A 19,785-nucleotide genomic window follows, 5' to 3' on the forward strand; every position below is an offset into this window, starting at 1 on the left:
CCAGTGAAACAAAGATAGCCTTTTCAACAAATGGTGCTGGTTCAACTGGAGGCCAGCATGCAGGAGAATATGAATTGATCCATTCTTATCTCCTTGTACTAAACTCAACTCCAAGTGGATCAAGGACCTCCACATAAAACCAGACACACTGAAACTAATAGAAAAGAAACTGGGGAAAACCCTTGAGGACATAGGCACAGGGGAAAAGTTCCTGAACAGATCACCAATAGCTTATGCTCTAAGATCAAAAATTGTCAAATGGGACCTCATAAAATTACAAAGTTTCTGTAAGGCAAAGGACACTGTCAAAAGGACAAAACAGCAACCAACAAATTGGGAAAAGGTCTTCACCAATCCTCCATCTGATAGAGGGCTAATATCTAATAGATACAAAGAACTCAAAAAGTTAGATCCCAGGGAACCAAATAACCCTATTAAAAATGGATTACAGACCTAAACAAAGAAGTTTATCCTGAAGAAATTCGGATGGCCAAGAAGCACCTTAAAAAATGCTCAATATCATTAGCCACTAGGGAAATGCAAATCAAAACACACCAGTCAGAATGGCTAAGGTTAAAAACTCAGGAGACAGCAGGTGTTAGTGAGGCTGTGGAGATAGAAGAACACTCCTTCACTGCTGGTGGGATTGTAAGATGGTACAACCACTATGGAAATCAGTCTGGTGGTTCCTAAAAAACATTTCATTGGACATGACATTTCTAGAGGACCCTGCTATACCTCTCCTGGGCATATACCCAGAGAATTGCCCAGCATGCAATAAGGACACATGCTCCTTTATGTTCATAGAAGCCTTATTTATAATAGCCATAAGCTGGAAAGAACCCACATATCCCTCAATGGAGGAATGGATACAGAAAATGTGGTACATATACACAGTGGAGTACTATTTAACAAGTAAAAACAATGAATTCATGAATTTTTTAGGCAAATGGACGGAGCTGGAAAATATCCTAAACGAGGTAAAGCAATCACAAAGGAATACACATGGGATGCAATCATTGATAAGTGGATATTAATTAGCCCTGAAGCTCTGAATACTGAAGATACAATTAGTATATCAAATGATTTCCATGAAGAAGAAAGAAGAGGGCCCTATTCCTGGAAAGGCTTGATCCAGCATTGTAGGGGAGTACCAGGACAGAGAAAAGGGAGGGAAAAAGATGGGAGAATGGATGGAGAGAAGAGGAAATATAGGACATATGGCAAGATGGGAACTGGGAAAGGGGAAAGCTTTTGGATTGTAAACAAAGAATATATATATATATATATATATATATATATATATATATATATATATATATATTTCATATATCAATTTCATTGAGAAATTAATTAAAACTTAAACCTATTAGAGCAGTGATAACTGGATCATAAGATTATAAGCCATGCATGGTCTGCTGGCATCTACAAGGCCTGTCAAAACAAGGGATATCCAGGCAGGCCAAATAAGGTACAAGCAGGTTAGCCTATATCCCAGGTACACTCAGCTGCCCAGAGGTAGCTTCAGAGTCTGGCTACTGTTCTGGCTAACTCCATGAGGGCATCAATATAAGGAATATCCAGGCCTGCCAAAGAAAGAACAATCAAGCCTGTTACACCAAGAACATACAGCCCGAGGCTGAAAACTGAAGGCCCGCTGCACAAAGTTTTCATATTAGGCCTGCTTTCTGGATATCTGCTATATATAGGAGAAACTTCTAGGGACAACCAGATGGCTAAAAGTAAGTATAAGAACAAAAATAAGAACCAGATAAATAGGATAAATTGCTTCAGAGCAATCCTACTACAGAAAGTCCTTGATGTCCGAAAATACCTTAAGATCAAGACAATGTTAACCAATCTCATCTTATGCAGATGACATGGATATTTAAAGAGGAAATAAATGAATACATTATAGAAATATAGGAAAATATCATAGAAAAGAGAGAAGCATTTAAGGAATAAATGAATAAATATAAAGAAAAAACACAAAAATATTATCAAACATGACAGAATGGAAGAAAAACTGTTCAAAATATAATAATGGAAATAGAAGAAATAAACATGAAGAGAAATAACTCTGGAGATAGAAAGACAATAAAATTTACAAACACTAGCATTCTGAACAGAATAAAAGAGATAGAAGAAAGGTTTTTCAGTACTAGAAGAAACAGTAGAAATTCATACATCTGTCAAAGCAAATACAAAATCTAGAAATTTTTCTAAAAAAAAAACACTAGGAATAGAAGAGGGTGAAGATTCTGAGTTTAAAGTGTAAGAAATCATCTTCAAGAAAATCTTAGAGTGATAACTTTCCTAACCTAAAATACAAGATGGCCATAAATGTACAGAACAACAAATAGTTTGGATCAGAAAAGAAAATCTTCCCATCATGTAATAAAACACTAAATTTACAGAACCCAAAGAAATATTAAAGGCTGCAAAGGAAAGAAACCAAGTAACACATAATGATAGACATTTTAGAATTATACATAACTTTATAGCAGAGACTCTAAAAGAGAGATGGACCTAGGGAGATACCTTGCTGACCCTAAGAAACCACAGAAGTCACCCCAGACTATTAAGCTGAGCACCATAGATGGAGAATCAATGATATTCCATTTCAAAATGAAATTTAAACTTTTTTTTTTTTTTTTTTTTTTTTTTTTTTTTTTTTTTTTTTTTTTTTTACTAATTCTGGCCTACAGAAGATACTACAACCAAAATTGAACACAAGGAGTTTAACCACCCAAGAAAAAATAAGAAATTAATCATATCACAACAAAACCAAAAGAAGAGAAATAGATACACACACACACACACAAACACACACACACACACACACACACACACACACACACACGAACCTTCAACATAAAAGGAACTCTCATTGGTCATTAATGTCTTTCAACACCAATGGACTCAATTCACCAATAAAAATACTGAGTCAAAAAAGTATATGTGTAAATATTATCCATCATTCTGCTTCAACAAAAACCAAAACTCAGCAAGAAAGAAAGACACTACCTTAGAGTAAAGGGTTGCAAAAATCTTTTCAAAGAAAGCAGAGACAAAAACAAGCGTAAGTACCCATTCTTATGTCCAATAAAATATAATTGCTATCAATAGTAATTAAAAGAGATGGGGAAACATATCACACCCATTATAGGAAAAATATACCAAGATAGTTTTTCAATTCTGAACATCTACGCTGTAAATACAAGTACACCCATACTCATAAAAGAAACATTTCTAAACCTTAAATCATACATTGGAATCCACACATGAATAATGGGGAACTCCAACAAAATTTCTCCAACACCCTACTCTTACCAGTGGAGAGAAATTCATTGAAACAGAAATTAAAAAGAAAATAATGAAACTGACAAAAGTTATGAACTAAATGGACCTAACACATATCTTTTTTAAAAAAATACTTTTATTTTCTATATTCTTTGTTTACATTCCAAATGATTTCCCCTTTCCCGGATCCCCCCTCCCCATATGTCCCATAAACCTTCTTCTCTCCATCCCTTCTCCAATCACCTCCCTCCTTTTTCTCTGTCCTTATATTCCCTTCCTATGCTAGATCAATCCTTTCCAGGATCAGGACCCTCTCCATACTTCTTCATGGGAGTCATTTGTTATGCAATTTGTGCCTTGGGTATTCAGGGCTTCTGACCTAATTAATATCCACTTATCAGAGATTGCATTCCATGTGTATTCTTTTGTGATTGGGTTACCCCACTTAGGATGATATTTTCCAGTTCAAACCATTTGCCTAAAAATTTTGTGAATTCATTGTTTCTAATTGCTGAGTAGTATTCCATTGTGTAAATATACCACATTTTCTGTATCCATTCCTCCTTTGAGGGGCATCTGGGTTCTTTCCAGCTTCTGGCTCTTATAAATAAGGCTGCTATGAACATAATGGAGCATTTGTCTTTATTGCATGCCAGGGAATCCTTTGGGTATATGCCCAGGAGAGGTATAGCAGGGTCCTCTGGAAGTCTCATGTTCAGTTTTCTGAGGAACCTCCAGACTGATTTCCCCAGTGGTTGTACCATCTTACAGCCCACCAGCAGTGGAGGAGTGTTCCTCTTTCTCCACATCCTCGCCAACACCTGCTGTCTCCTGAGTTTTTGATCTTAGCCATTCTGACTGGTGTGAGGTGAAATCTCAGGGTTGTTTTGCTCTGCATTTCCCTAATGACTAATGATGTTGAGCACTTCTTAAGGTGCCTCTCGGCCATCCCAATTTCTTCAGGTGAAAATTCTTTGTTAAGATCTGTACCCCATTTTTTAATAGGGTTATTTGGTTTCCTGGGGCCTAACTTCTTGAGTTCTTTGTATATATTGGATATTAGCCCTCTATCAGATGTGGGGTTGGTGAATATCCTTTCCCAATTTGATGGTTGCCATTTTGTCCTTTTAACAGTGTCCTTTGCCTTACAGAAACTTTGTAATTTTATGAAGTCCCATTTGTCAATTCTTGATCTTAAATCATAAGCTATTGGTGATCTGTTCAGGAACTTTTCACTTGTGCCCATGTCCTCAAGGGTCTTCCCCAGTTTCTTTTCTATTAGTTTCAGTGTGTCTGATTTTACATGGAGGTCCTTGATCCACTTGGAGTGATGTTTAGTACATGGAGATAAGAATGGATCAATTTGCATTCTTCTGCATGCTGACCTCCAATTGATACAGCACCATTTGTTGAAAAGGCTATCTTTTTTCCACTGGATGATTTTGGCTCCTTTGTCGACGTTCAAGTGACCATAGGTGTCAAACTCAAAGAAAAAACCATATGATCATCTCATTAGATGCAGCAAAAGCATTTGACAAAATCCAGCATCCTTTCATGCTAAAAGTATTGGAAAGAACAGGAATTCAAGGCCCATACCTAAACATCATTAAAGCAATATACAACAAACCGGTAGCCAACCTCAAACTAAATGGAGAGAAACTTGAAGCAATCCCACTAAAATCAGGGACTAGAAAAGCCTGTCCTCTCTCTCCATATCTTTTCAATATAGTACTTGAAGTTCTAGCTAGAGCAATTAGACAACATAAGGAGGTCAAGGGGATACAAATTGGAAAGGAAGAAGTCAAATTATCACTATTTGCAGATGACATGATAGTCTACTTAAGTGACCCGAAAACCTCCACGAGCGAACTCCTACAGCTGATAAACAACTTCAGCAAAGTGGCTGGTTATAAAATCAGCTCAAGCAAATCAGTTGCCTTCCTATACTCAAAGGATAAGCAGGCTGAAAAAGAAGTTAGGGAAATGACACCCTTCAAAATAGCCACAAACAATATAAAGTATCTTGGTGTGACTCTAACCAAACAAGTGAAAGATCTATATGACAAGAACTTCAGGTCTCTGAAGAAGGAAATCAAAGAAGACCTCAGAAAATGGAAAAATCTTCCATGGTCGTGGATTGGCAGGATTAATATAGTTAAAATGGCCATCTTGCCAAAAGCGATCTACAGATTCAATGCAATCCCCATCAAAATCCCAACTCAGTTCTTCACAACGTTAGAAAAAGCAATTCTCAAATTCATCTGGAATAACAAAAAACCCAGGATAGCTAAAACTATTCTCAACAACAAAAGAAATTCTGGGGGAATCAGTATCCCTGACTTCAAGCAATACTACAGAGCAATAGTGTTAAAAACTGCATGGTATTGGCACAGTGACAGACAAGTGGACCAATGGAATAGAATTGAAGATCCAGAAATGAATCCTAACAGATATCTTAAGAACATTTCATACAAATGAAAAATAGTATATCTTCTTCTCAGCACCGCATAGAACCCTCTGAAAAAATTGACAATATAGTCAGTTACAAAGCATCCCTGAACAGATACAAAAAGATTGAAATAACTCCTTGCATCTTATCAGAAATCAATGGATTAAAGATACATTTCAACAACAACATAAACAACAGAAAGAGTACTAACTCATAGAAATTAAACCACCGTCTAAATCAGTAAACACTGAGTCAAAGAAAAATAAATAAATCAAAGACTTTACAGAATAAAATGAAACTGAAGCTTGCAGAACACCTAAGACATTGGACCAGTTTAAAAAAAAATCCTCCCAACACATAATAATAAATTCACTAACAACATACCCAAAATTATGGGATACAATAAAAGAACTAAGTGACTTCATAATGAAAGTAGAGTGTTCTCATACTATTAAATGTACATTTGAAAGGTACATTTAAGAAAAAGAAAGCAAACATACTCAAAAGAATAGGGCAGCAGGAAATGATCAAATTCAGTGTTGAAGTCAATTAATTAGAAACAAAGAAAAAGGTACAAAGAATCAATGAAACCAAGACCTAGTTTGTCTAGGAAACCACCTAGATTAAAAAAAAAAAAAACATAAGAAAATAAAAATACAAATTAAATACAAAACTAAACAAAATAAACAACAAAACAAAAAAGTAAACAAACAAACAAAAAACCCAAAAAACAAACTTAGTCAAACTACTTGAAAGACAGAGAGACAGTATCTAAATGAACAAAATTAGAATTGAAAAACACTGTGAAAAAGTCCAGAGAATCATTAGGTCTTACTTCAAATGCTATTCTCCACAAAATTGGAAAATCTAAATAAAATGGATGATTTTCTAGATACACATCACTTATCAGAGTTAAATAAAAGAAAAGGATACTACTTAAATAGTCCTATATCTCCTTAAGGAAATAGAAGCAGTGATTAAATGTTCTAACCAATCAGCCAAACAAACAAAAACAAAAACAATAAACTCACAGAACACAAAACAAACAAGCAAATAAAACAAGCAAAAAAACCCTTGGCCAAGTTTGTTTTAGCTCAGAGCTCTACCAGACTTTCAAAGTAAACATGATATCAATACTCCTCAAGCTATTCCAGAAAATCATTTTGTAAGGCCACAGTCATCCTGACACCTAATCCACAAAAAGACTCAATAAAGAAAGAAAACTTCTGACCAATTTCATCTAAGATTGATGCAAAATTCTCAACAACAACAACAACAACAAAATACTTGCAAACCAAATCCAAGAAAATAACCAAAATATCATTCACCACAACCAACTAGGGTTCATCACAGCGATAGTTCAGTATATGAAAATCCATCATCCATCCTATCAACAAATTGAAAGTACAAAATCACATGAGACACTGATAACATCCTGTGACAAAATCCAGCACAAAAATCCATGTTAATTATCTTGGAACAACCAGGGATATATCACACATACCATGACTATATATACATATAGAGTTGGCAGGCACCAACATGAAATAAGATGGAGACATACTTAAAGCAATATCACTAAAATTAGAGACAAGAGAAGACTGCGTACTCTGTCCATATGTATTCAATACAGTTCTTGACATTCTAGCAAGAGGAAAAAGAACACTAGAGGATATCAAGGAATTCTAATATAGAAAAGAAGTTGAAAAGACACAGGAAACCTGCCTCTGTCTGTACTCTCCTGTCCCTACATGTAGCCAACTCCCACTTTTCCCAGTATAGGTTCCCAACCTACCCCCACTCCACCCCCTACCCGCCTGCCCATGGAAAGGGCAGACAAAAGGGAGCCAGCCTGGTCCCAGAATATTGTAATCCCTCTTATGTGACAACATTCCCTTCCTCCTTTGATAAATAACCAGCATTTCTCTGGTGTAGATGGCTCCTGCCCTTGACAGAAGCAAGAATCAATATCCTCAAAGTGATCAAAGCCCACTCTTAGACTATGGGAACGAGTCAATTAAGTGTTCCCAGACAGCTGTGACCAGTTTGTAAAAATACACTAGATTGTGATTGGGCAATAAATTGTTTTTACCAGCTCAGAAAGAATCCTTTCCACCTGTGTGGTTCTGGCCCACTGTCTGAACAAACTTTTAAAGGTTTAAAGGATAGGACTCCCTTATCAATTCCCCAATTGCATAACACCAAAGTTTGAGACTCCCAGCTTGTGCATACTCACATATAAGCCTCAAGGCCTAGGATAAGAGCAACACATACCTAAATTGTGGAGCAGGAAAGGCTTGTCATATGGGTCAGACTCTTATTAAAGAAACTCTCTTTGCTCTTGCATCAGACACCAATTCCTAGTGGTCTCCTGGAGTTTCCTCAAAATGGGCATAAAAATGTCAAAGTATCCCTATTTTCAGATGATCTGATAATATACAAAAGAGAACCCCAAAATTCTACCAGAGAACTCTTTCAACTTATAAACAGCTTCAATAATTAGAATGCAAAATTAACTCAAAAATTCAGTAGCCATTCTTTATAGAAAAGATAAATGTGCTGGGAAAGAAATTAGGGAAACACATTTTATCATAGCGACAAGTGATATAAATTATCACGTGTAACTCTAATCAAGATAAATACAAGATGTGTATAGCAAGAATTTGGAGTCTGTGAAAATACTTGAAGAGGGTACACCCAGAGGCAGCATGCTCCGGTGGGTCTGGCACCACAGAGCTTAGGTTCCAGTCCTGAGGCCTCTGGCAGGAGCCTTCAGGTCTCTGCTTCCGGATCCATATCAGCCCGGGCTACAACACCACATCTCCAGGCCCTACAAGAGACCAGCTCTGCAACCAGGAGGCTGGCTGGGAGGAGTAAGTGTTCTGAGTCCGGCCCCGCAGAGGAGAGGATCCAGTCCTGAGGCCTCTGGCAGGAGACTTCAGGCCTCTGCCTCTGGTTCTGGAACAGACTGGGCCACAGTACCCTGTCTCCAGGCAGTGCAGGAGGTCAGCTGTGCACCTGAATGCCAGCTGGGAAGAGGCAGCTTGCACTGGTGAGTCTAGCATTGACAACAAGACCAACTAATACAGTGAGAACTAGATGGCAAAAGGCAAAAACAAGAATGTCACTAACAGAAATCAAGGCAATATGGCAGGATCTAAACCCAATTTTCCATTAACAGCATGTCCTGGATACCCCATCACACCAGAAAAACAAGATTTGGATTTAAAATCACTAGTCATGATGCTGGTAGAGGAACACATGAAGGACATAATGAAAGAAATTCAGGAGATATTGGATCAAAAGTTAAAAGCCCTTACAAGGGAAACACAAAAATCATCGAAAGAAATTCAGGAGAATACAAAAGCCAATAAAGAGGAAATGCAAAAATGACTTAAAGAAATACAGGAGAACTTTGGTCAACAGGCTGAGGTCATGAAAGTGGAAACAGAAAAATCTCTTAAAGAATTACAGGAAAACACAAACAAGCAAGTGAAGGAGCTAAGCAAAACCATCCAGGATCTAAAATCAGAAGTAGAAACAACTAAGAAAACTCAAAGGGAGACAACTTTGGAGATAGAAAACCTTGGGAAGAAATCAGGGGCCATAGATGCAAATATCAATAACAGAATACAAGAGATAGAAGAAAGAATCTCAGATGCTGAACATACCCTAGAAACCATGGACTCCATGGTTAAAGAAAAAGCAAAATGCAAAAAGCTTGTAACCCAAAACAGTCAGGAAATCCAGGACACAATGAGAAGACCAAACCTATAGATTATAGGAATAGATGAGAGTGAAGATTTACAACTTAAAGGGCCAGCAAATATCTTCAATAAAATTATGGAAGAAAAATTCCCTAACCTAAAGAGAGAGATGCCCATGAATATACAAGAAGCCTACAGAACTCCAAACAGACTGGACCAGAACAGAAATATCTCCCGTCACATAATAATCAAAACCCCAAATGTACTAAACAAAGAAAGAATATTAAAGGCAGTAAGAGAAAAAGGCCAAGTAACATATAAAGGAAGACCTACCAGAATCACACCAGACTTCTCACCAGAGACTATGAAAGCTAGAAGATCCTGGGCAGATCTCATGCAGACTCTAAGAGAACACAAATGCCAACCAAAACTACTATACCCAGCAAAACTCTCAATCACCGTAGATGGATTAAATAAGATATTCCATGACAAAACCAAGTTTACCCAATATTTATCCACAAACCCAGCTCTGCAAAGGATAATAGGAGGAAAGCTCCAATACAAGAAGGGAAACTTCACCCTGGAAAAAGCAAGACAGTAACCTTCTTTCACCAAACCCAAAAGAAAATAACCAATCAAATTTTAAAAATAACATCAAAAATGAAAGGAAGTAATGATCACGATTCCTTAATATATCTTAACATCAATGGGCTCAATGACACAATAAAGAGACATAGTCTAACTGACTGAATATGTAAAGAGGACCCTACATTTAGCTGCATACAGGAGACACACCTCAGTGTCAAAGAGAAACACTACCTTAGAGTAAAAGGCTGGAAGACAATTTCACAAGCATATGGTCTCAGGAAACAAGCTGGAGTAGCCATTCTAATATCAGATAAAACTGACTTTCAACCCAAAGTCAACAAACGAGACTCTGAGGGACACTTCTTGCTGGTCAAAGGAAAAATCCACCAAGAAGAACTCTCAATCCTGAACATATATGATCCAAATGCAAGGGCACCCTCATTCATAAAAGAAACTATAGTAAAGCTCAAAGCATACATTGCACCTATCACAATAATTGTGGGTGACTTCAACACTGCACTTTCCCCAATGGACCGATCAGGAAAATAGAACCTGAACAGGGACACAGTGAAATTAATTGAAGCTTTGGACCGATTAGATTTAACAGATATATAGAGAACATTCTATCCTAAACAAAAGAATATGCCTTTTTCTCAGCACCTCATGGTACCTTCTCCCAAATCAATCATATCAATGGTCACAAGACAGACCTCAACAAATATAAGAAGATCGAAATAATCCCATGCCTCCTATCAGATCAATATGGAGTAAAAGTGGTCTTCAATAGCAACAAAAAGAACAGAAAACCCACATACACGTGGAAGTTGAACAATATTCAACTCAATGATACCTTGGTCAAGGAAGAAATAAAGAAAGAAATTAAAGACTTTTTAGAATTTAATGGAAATGAAGATACAACATACCCAAATCTATGGGACACAATGAAAGCAGTGCTAAGAGGAAAACACATAGCCCTGAGTGCCTCCAAAAAGAAAATGGAGAGAGCATACACTAACAACTTAATGACACACCTGAAAGCCCTGGAACAAAAAGAAGCTATTTCACCCAGGAGGAGTAGAAGGCAGCAAATCATCAAACTCAGGGCAGAAATCAATCAAATAGAAACAAAGAGAACCATACAAAGAATCAAAAAAACCAGGAGCTGGTTCTTTGTGAAAATCAACAAGATAGATAAACCCTTAGCCAGACTAACCAAAGGGCACAGAGACAGTATCAGATTAACAAACTTAGAAATGAAAAGGGAGATATAACAACAGAAACTGAGGAAATTCAAAAAATCATTAGATCCTACTATGAAAGCCTATACTCAACACAACTGGAGAATCTGGAGGAAACAGACAGTTTCCTAGACAGATATCACACACCAAAACTAAATCAGGATCAAATAGATCATCTAAACAGTCCCATAACACGTGAAGAAATAAAAAGGGTCATAGAAAGTCTCCCAACCAAAAAAAGCACGGGTCCAGATGGCAGAATTCTATCAGACCTTCATAGAAGACATAACACCAATACTCTTCAAACTATTCCACAAAATAGAAACAGAAGGAACTCTACCCAACTCGTTCTATGAAGCCACAATTACACTGATACCAAAACCAAACAATGATCCAACAAACAAAGAGAACTTCAGATCAAGTTCCCTCATGAATATTGATGCAAAAATACTTAATAAAATTCTTGCCAACCAAATCCAAGAACACATCAAAATGATCATCCACCATGATCAAGTAGGCTTCATCTCAGGGATGCAGGGATGGGTCAATATAAGGAAATCCATCAATGCAATCCACTACATAAACAAACTCAAAGAAAAAAAACCATATGATCATCTCATTAGATGCAGAAAAAGCATTTGACAAAATCCAGCATCATTTCATGCTAAAGGTCTTGGAAAGAACAGGAATTCAAGGCCCATACCTAAACATCAATAAAGCAATATACATCAAACCAGTAGCCAACATCAAACTAAATGGAGAGAAACTTGAAGAAATCTCACTAAAATCAGGGACTAGACAAGGCTGTCCTCTCTCTCCATATCTTTTCAATATGGTACTTGAAGTTCTATCTAGAGCAATTAGACAACATAAAGAGGCAAAGGGGATACAAATTGAAAAGTAAGAAGTCAAATTATCACTATTTGCATGATAGTCTACTTAAGTAACCTGAAAACCTCCACCAGAGAACTCCTACAGCTGACAAACAACTTCAGCAAAGTGGCAGGTTATAAAATCTACTCAAGCATATCAGTTGCCTTACTATAGTCAAAGGATGAGCAGGATGAGAAAGAAGTTAGGGAAATGACACCCTTCACAATAGCCACAAACAATATAAAGTATCTTGGTGTGACTCTAACCAAACAAGTGGAAGACCTATATGACAAGAACGTCAGGTCTTTGAAGAAGGAAATCAAAGAAGACCTCAGAAAATGGAAAAATCTGCCATGGTCGTAGATTGGCAGGATTAATATACTTAAAATGGCCATCTTACCAAAAGCAATCTAGAGATTCAATGCAATCCCCATCAAAATCCCAACTCAGTTCTTCACAAAGTTAGAAAAAGCAATTCTCAAACTCATCTGGAATAACAAAAAACCCAGGATAGCTAAAACTGTTCTCAACAACAAAAGAAATTCTGGGGGAATCAGTATCCCTGACTTCAAGCAATACTACAGAGCAATAGTGTTAAAACTGCATGGTATTGGCACAGTGACAGACAAGTGGACCAATGGAATAGAATTGAAGACCCAGCAATGAATCCACACACCTATGGTCACTTCATCTTCGATAAAGGAGCCAAAAACTTCAAGTGGAAAAAAGATAGCCTTTTCAACAAATGGTGCTGTTTCAATTAGAGGTCAGCATGCAGAAGAATGCGAAATGATCCATTCTTATCTCCATATGCTAAACTCCACTCCAAGTGGATCAAGGACCTCTAAGTAAAAGCAGACACACTGAAACTAATAGAAAAGAAACTGGGGAAAACCCTTGAGGACATGGGCACAGGGGAAAAGTTCCTGAACAGAACACCAATAGCTTATGCTCTATGATCAAGAAATGACAAGTGGGACCTCATAAAATTACAAAGTTTCTGTAAGGCAAAGAACAGTGTCAAAAGGACATAATGGCAACCAACAAATTGGGAAAGGATATTCACCAACCCTACATCTGATAGAGAGCTAATATCCAATATATTCAAAGAACTCAAGAAGTTAGACTCCAGGGAACCAAATAACCTTATTAAAAAATGGGGTACAGATCTAAACAAAGAATTTTATCCTGAAGAAATTCGGATGGCTGAGAGGCACCTTGCTCAACATCATTAGTCATTAGGGAAATGCAAATCAAAACAACCCTGAGATTTCACCTCACACCAATCAGAAAGGCTAAGGTCAAAAACTCAGGAGACAGCAGGTATTGGTGAGGATGTGGAGAAAGAGGAACACTCCTCCACTGCTGTTCGGGCTATAAGATAGTACAACCACTTTGGAAATCAGTCTGGCAGTTCCTCAGAAAACTGGAAGTGACATTTCCGGAGGACCCTGCTATACATCTCCTGGGCATATACCTAAAGGATTCCCCAGTATGCAATAAAGACACATACTCCATTATGTTCATAGCAGCCTTATTTATAAGAGCCAGAAGCTGGAAAGAACCCAGTGTCCCTCAGAGGACGAAGGGATACAGAAAATATGGTATATTTACACAATGGAATACTACTCAGCAATTAGAAACAATGAATTTCCAAAATTTTTAGGCAAATTTTTAGGCATCTGGAAAATATCATCCTAAGTGAGGTAACCCAATCACAAAAGAATACACATGGAATGCAACCTCTGATAAGTGGATATTAATTAGCCCAGAAGCTCTGAATATCCAAGGCACAAATAGCATAACAAATGACTCCCATAAAGAAATATGGCTAGTGTCCTGATCCTGGAAAGATTGATCTAGCGTTGGAGGGGAGTATCAGGACAGAGAAAAAGGAGAGAGGTGATTGGAGAAGGGGTGGAGAGAAGAAGGTTTATGAGACATATGGGGAGGGGTGATATGGAAAAGGGGAAATCATTTGGAATGTAAACAAAGAATATAGAATATATATATATATATAAAAGAAAACTAAAAAAAAAAAAAAAAAACAGAAAAGAAAATACTTGAAGAAGACATCCAAAGACAGGAAATACTCTCATGCGTATGGATTCATAGAATAAAATGAATGAAATGGGTATCTTACCAAAATCAATCTAAAGTACAATTACCATCAATATTCCAATTTAACCTTTTACAGAACTTTAAAGAGGGATTCTCAACTTCATTTGAAAGAACACCAACAAAAAAAAACAAAACAAGACAAAACAAAACAAAAAAATGCTCAGGATAGCTACAACAAGCCTGAAAAGTCAAAGAACTTCTGAAGGAATCACCATTCCTGATCTCAAGCTGTACTAGAGTAATAGTGATTAATAACTGCAAGGTAGAGAGATACTGTGTAATTTGGTTTTTTCATGGAATATCTTGGTTTCTCCTTCAATGGTTATTGAGAGTTTTGCTGGGTATAGTACTCTGGGCTGGTATTTGTGTTTTCTTAGGCTATATAAGAAATCTTCCCAGGATCTTCTAGCTGACTGCTACATATTGAGATCCATCTCAAAGGGATGCTCCAAGACCTGGACCTTATTAAAGATGCTATGATGTACTTATAGACAGGAACCTAATATGATGGAGACAACAAGCATCTGACTGAGACAGAAGCAGGCACTTACAACCAACCAATGGACAGAAGTCTGGAATCCCTGTGGTTGAATTAGGGAAAGGCTGAAAGAAGCTAAGGGAAGAGGGTAAGCCCATAAGAAAATGAGCAGTCTCACTGATCTAACTAGACCAGTGTGATCTCTCAGACACTCATACACCAACCAGGTAGCACACACCAGCTGCTCTGAGGCCCGGACACATAAACAGCAGAGGACTACCTGGTCTGTCCTCAATGAGAAAAGATGCACCTAACAATTGAAAGTCTTGAAACCCCATGGAATGGAGAGGGCTGAAAAGTTGTGAAGATGTGGGGATATCCCCTTGGAGACCAGGAAGGAAGAATGGGATAAGGAACTGTCAGAGGGCAAAACGAGAGAGGGATAATGATTGGATTCTAAATAGATAAAAGATAATAATAGTAGTAATAACAAATTTCCTCTTAAGTGAGGCTATTGGCTGTTGTCATTTGTTGAATAGTAACTGGATAAACTACTATTGGTTTTCAAACAACCTTTTGTTGATTTTCTACATATTCATTATATGATGATATAGTAGTCTTTAACTTTATTTTATCTTTCTCAATTTTATTTGTAATCTTTTTTATAATTTTGTTTAATTTCTCTTCTAAAACCACTGCTTTTGCTATATTTCCTTTATAATATCTCTAATATCTTATTATTTTACTCATTTTTAATTAGGAACTTTTTGAAAATATCCTAAATTTTCTTAACAATTTTTTATTGAATATATTCTTCATTTACATTATAAATGTTATACACTTTACTGGTTCCCCCCTCCCAGAAAATCCCCAACACATCCTCCCACCCCTGCCTTCAAGAAGATTCCCCTCTGCCCAACCCACTATCACCTATAACCCCTCAACTTGCCTGCACTGCATCATTTATCTATCCTTCATAGGACCAATGACCTCTCTTCACATCAATAACAAACAAGGCATTCCTCTGCCACAAATGCAGCTGGAACCATGTTTACCCCTTGGTTGGTGGCTTAGTCCCTGGGAACCCTGTGGCTGACATCATTGTTCTTCCCATGATGCTGCAAACCACAGCAGCTCCTCCAGTCATCCCTCCAACTCCTCCATTCTTCCCTTACTGTGTTTCATAGTCTTTCTTTCTTTAGTGCATTTGGAGTTTTGGTTATTATGTGACAGGAGGAATTTCTGTGCTTGTCCAGTCTGTTTAGAGTTCTGTAGGCTTCTAGTATATTCACCATGGTCATCTCTTTCTTTAGGTTAGGAACTTTGCTTCTATAATTTTCCTGAAGATATTTACTGGCCCTTTAAATTGTAAATCTTCACAATCATCTGTAACTATAATCCCTGGGTTTGGTCTTCTCCTTTGTCCTGATTTCCTGTATGTTTTGGGATACAAGTTTTTTGCATTTTGCATTTTCTTTGAATGTTGAGCCCAAAATCTGTCCCCAGGGGGGCTTTCCCTTCTCTGTGGAGGAGGGGAGGGGTAATGAAGGAGTGATTATAAGGATAGGACTGGGAGGAGCAGAGGGAAGAGTGCTGTAATTGGGAAGGATTGTTAATAAAAAATAAATTATAAAACTTATAGGCTTCACAAAATTTTAAAATGTATACCAAAATACAGAAGTAATAAAGGTCCCTTAGTAATTTTTATGAACATGTCATTTGTTGACATTTCCTTTGGAGTTCCTTTTTCTATTCCTATCATTCTAATACATGCTTGGAACTTTCTGTCCACAGAGTCTTCCTCTCTCCATTTAGCTGCAGTACATACAAAAATATGAAACAAGACAAAATGAAACAACAAAAGCAAAGAACTGAGCATGAAATTCTTTCCCTATTAGGTAGCTTTATAACATTGGAGAGTAAAATAGCAAAGGCTGTGGGATAGTAGATATGTTTGATCTTATGTATTGGTGAATGCTGCCTGCTGTAGTAACATCCTGCCAGGAAAAAAGAAAGAAAATGAGGCTACAGGAGTAATAGTGTCAACACTGGTTACAGGAGTAACCAACTCCTCAGTGTATTTCGTTTGAAGCCTTCAAAGAAATTCATGTATGGTTGTTTTACCTTGTGATCCAGATGTTAAACTGCTTTCTGACTATGAATCATTATAGCTATAGAGTTTATTCTTCCAAGTTTTGCTGAGATGCACTTATTATAGATGATATTGGTTAATATAAAGTTTAATAACTCTTTAAAATAGTGAGAAATGATGGCTATGAATGCTTAGTTGTAGATGGCACACCTACATCAATTAGCTGTTCCAGGATCAGAAAAATCTACAGAAAGGAAAGTGAAAAGAATGAAAAAGCAAGAAAATGAATAGTGCTGGGTAAAGCTAGTTTCTGGATGTAACATGACTATTATACCGAAGAACTTAGAGCAGCTGTGATTAATCACATAAAACCTCGACAAAATCAAGAGAGGTAAAAATCCAGTCATGGAAGAGTATGGGATTCTGACACTTAAATTCTAACAGGGATTGATGGATAATGATAGCTGGTGAGGAGAAAAAGAGCAACTTTTCTTTGGATGTGGACGACCATTGTCAGGGTACCCATGCTCTGTATGATGACCCCAAACACATGTGAATTTGGAAAACAATAGTTGGGTTTAGTGGGTTATAGAAAAGGGCATGAATTTTAGTATGATGTTCTCCAGCTCCATCCATTTGTCTAAGAATTTCATGAATTCATTGTTTCTAATGGCTGAATAGTACTCTATTGTGTAAATATACCACATTTTTTGTATCCATTCCTCCGTTGAAGGACACCAACATCAAACTAAATGGAGTCCCACTAAAATCAGGGACTAGAGAAGGCTGCCCCCTCTCTCCATATCTTTTCAATATAGTTTTTGAGAGAACTCCTACAGCTGATAAACAACTTCAGCAAAGTGGCTGGCTACAAAATCAACACAAGCAAATCAGCAGCCTTTATATATTCAAAGGATAAGCAAACTGAGAAAGAAATTAAGGAAATGACCCCCTTCACAATAGCTACAAACAGCATAAAGTATCTTGGGGTGACTCTAACCAAACAAGTGAAAGACCTATATGACAAGAACTTCAGGTCTCTGAAGAAGGAAATCGAAGAAGATCTCAGAAAATGGAAAAATCTTCCATGCTCGTGGATTGGCAGAATTAATATAGTTAAAATGGCCATCTTGCCAAAAGCAATCTACAGATTCAATGCTATCCCCATAAAAATCCCAACCCAGTTCTTCATAGAGCTAGAAAGAGCAATTCTCAAATTCATCTGGAACAACAAAAAACCCAGGATAGCTAAAACTATTCTCAACAGTAAAAGAACATCAGGGGGATTCAGTATCCCAGACTTTAAACTCTACTACAGAACAATAGTGATAAAAACTGCATGGTATAGGTACAATATCAGGCAAGCGGATCAATGGAATAGGACTGAAGACTCAGAAATGAACCAACACACCTATGGTCACTTGGTCTTTGACAAAGGAGCTGAAAGCATCCAGTGGGAAAAAGATCGTCTTTTCAACAAATGGTGCTGTTTCAATTGGATGTCAGCATGCAGAAGAATGTACATTGATCAATTCTTATCTCCTTGTACCAAGCTCAACTCCAAATGGATCAAGGACCTCCACATAAAACATGACACACTGAAACTAATCGAAAAGAAACTGGGGAAGACCCTGGAGGACATGGGCACAGGGGAAAAGTTCCTGAATAGAACACCAATAGCTTATGCTCTAAGATCAAGAATTGACAAATGGGACCTCATAAAACTACAAAGTTTCTGTAAGGCAAAGGACACCGTCAAAACGACAAAACATCAACCAACAGACTGGGAAAGGATCTTCACCAACCCTAAACCCGACAGAGGGCTAATATCTAATATATACAAAGAACTCAAGCAAGTTGAACCCAGAGAACCAAATAACCCCATTAAAAAGTGGGGTATGGAGCTAAACAAAGAATTTTCACATGAAGAACTCCGGAGAGCTGAGAAACACCTTAAGAAATGTTCAACATCGTTAATCATTAGGGAAATGCAAATCAAAAACAACCCTGAGATTTCACCTCACACCAGTCAGAATGGCTAAGGTCAAAAACTCAGGAGACGGCAGGTGTTGGCGAGGATGTGGAGAAAGAGGAACACTCCTCCACTGCTGGTGAGATTGCAAGATGGTGCAACCACTTTGGAAATCAGTCTGGCAGTTCCTCAGAAAACTGGGCGTGTCACTTCCTGAGGACCCTGTTATACCACTCCTGGGCATATATCCAGAGGATTCTTTAGCATGCAATAAGGACACATGCTCCACTATGTTCATAGCAGCCCTATTTGTAATAGCCAGAAGCTGGAAAGAACCTAGATGTCCTTCAATGGAGGAATGGATACAAAAAATGTGCTATATTTACACAATGGAGTACTATTCAGCCATTAGAAACAATAAATTCATGAAATTCTTAGACAATGGATGGAGCTGGAGAACATCATACTAAGTGAGGTAACCCAGTCTCAAAAGATCAATCATGGTATGCACTCACTGATAAGTGGATATTAGCCGAGAAACTTTGAATACCCAGGACCTAATCCACAAATTAAAGGATGTCCAAAAAGCATGGAGGAGTGGCCCCTGGTTCTGGAAAGACTCAGTGCAAGAGTAAAGGGGAATTCCAGAACAGGGAAATGGGAAGGGTTGGATGGAAGAACAGGGGGACGGAAGAGGGTTTATGGGACTTTGGGGAGTGGGAACCCAGAAAAGGGGAAATTATTTGAAATGTAAATAAAAATATATCAATAAAAAAAAAGAAGATCGAACTACTCCCATGCCTCCTATCAGATCACTATGGAGTAAAAGTGGTCCTCAATAGCAACAAAAAGAACAGAAAACCCACATACACATGGAAACTAAACAATATTCTACTCAATGATACTTTGGTGAAGGAAGAAATAAAGAAAGAAATTAAAGACTTTTTAGAACTTAATGAAAATG

The sequence above is a fragment of the Apodemus sylvaticus genome, chromosome 12 (assembly GCF_947179515.1).
Source record: "Apodemus sylvaticus chromosome 12, mApoSyl1.1, whole genome shotgun sequence".
Classification (NCBI taxonomy): Eukaryota; Metazoa; Chordata; class Mammalia; order Rodentia; family Muridae; genus Apodemus; species Apodemus sylvaticus.